Below are 1,578 nucleotides of genomic sequence, written 5' to 3'. Positions count from 1 at the left end.
TTCCATCGTTCAGTGTCATTCCACATTCTCTTTGATATATAACATAACATAATGTAACCCAGTAGAGAAAACACCATTTTATTTTGAAAAAACATTTATTGTGTTAAGAGGAAGTGTATATCTCTCGTCTACTTGATTTCCTGTTTGGAGTGTCATTCATCTGATTATGACTTTCTGATTCGTCAAAGTCAAGTTGTCCCGCCTTCTCGAGATGCTATCTCGAGATTAGCTGTGTATATCGTTCTTTTACGCCTGGACACCCTACTGAAAGGTTGCGTGACAATATCTAATGCTAATGTGCCGTTCGGTGAGTGAAATACTTATTGAAGTTGATATAAATGTGACCAATAATAAAATGTTAATTGGGAAATGTTTTATCTCAAGTGTGGATACCAGTGAGAACTGAGGGTCTGTGACAATTCGACCGTGTTCGTACTTGAACGTCGTATTGGTGAGTCGCCATGCACTTGCTATGGACTGTCGTAAAAACGTTTATGTGAGGCTAACGCTAAGCTAACGTTAAGCTAATGCTAATCGCGAGTGGAAATGTACTGCTTGTTTACAGTGAAAGAGTTGATTTTACTTGTTTTAAGGTCTTTCTAAAGCAAGGTTTATGTTGACAAACAAATGTATAACTGCTCATTTTGATGTAATATGTGTTAAAAGTGAAATGTTGAATTGACTCAGTTATGTTTGTTATACAATTATTTCTTTATTGAAGTGATTGATATGTAAACCATAAAACATGGTTATTGAGAAATTGGACATATTGAGAAATGTGTTTATTGTTAGCTCATGAGTTCATTTCATGTGTTACAATGACAATTTGGAAAACATGCATGTAAATTAATAACTGTTATAAATGTGATATTTAGATACAGTATTTATGATAATTGAAAACTATAGAGCTATAGCGACTGATGATACTGGAAACTGATAATAGACTTATTAGCTGCATACAATAATTTCATTATTGTTATGCAGGCTGGGTTTTTTGTCTTGGCATTAAACCAAGATCCGAAACTGAATGGATTCTCCTTTGATGGAGATGGCGAGCCTGAGCCCAGAACCACATCTGCGATAAAGGAACCACAGTCTTCACCAACTTCTTTGTGAACATCACGTGGTAACACACCTAATTACCACCACGACAAGACTTTTTTCCCCAAGACTACCGGAAAGAACATTGACTGACTTAAACAAAATATTACTGAGCTCAGTAGGACTTTGGGATTATTATTTCTAATTTTTGGGATTTGTGATTTATTTTATGTATATGATGCCGGCTGTGAATTTGTAAATAATTGTTTTGTTTTCCATGTTAATACAGTTATTGTTGTTGCTCATTTCTGCCTCCAGCTATTTCATTCACACACCTATCAATTATCACTATTGTAGCCTTCGAGAATCTAGAGTCTGGTCCAATTTATTAAATATCAAACTAACACTATCTTTAAGTAATCGGGGGTTACATAACAACCGGTTCCGGCGCCGCGCGAGTGGCTGCCTGTTTACAGCAGCGTGGCTCACTATTGAGCCTTTTCTCTATATCTTTGCTGCTGTAACACCTCAAATTTC

At 36.0% G+C, this 1,578-nt stretch overlaps 1 long non-coding RNA gene across 1 annotated transcript; it reads left to right on the top strand.

The window, feature by feature from the left end:
* Positions 1-263: 263 nt before the first annotated feature.
* Positions 264-1,346, top strand: LOC148315993 (uncharacterized). The gene is made up of 2 exons (XR_015840448.1): positions 264-451; positions 985-1,346. It is a non-coding gene; the product is annotated as an uncharacterized LOC148315993 (long non-coding RNA).
* The last annotated feature ends 232 nt before the right edge of the window (positions 1,347-1,578 follow it).

Source organism: Idiotropiscis lumnitzeri, unplaced genomic scaffold (genome assembly GCF_059441095.1).
Source record: "Idiotropiscis lumnitzeri isolate Australia: NSW breed Sydney's pygmy pipehorse unplaced genomic scaffold, RoL_Ilum_1.0 HiC_scaffold_26, whole genome shotgun sequence".
Taxonomy (NCBI): Eukaryota; Metazoa; Chordata; class Actinopteri; order Syngnathiformes; family Syngnathidae; genus Idiotropiscis; species Idiotropiscis lumnitzeri.
This window is presented reverse-complemented; position numbering and strand designations above follow the sequence as displayed.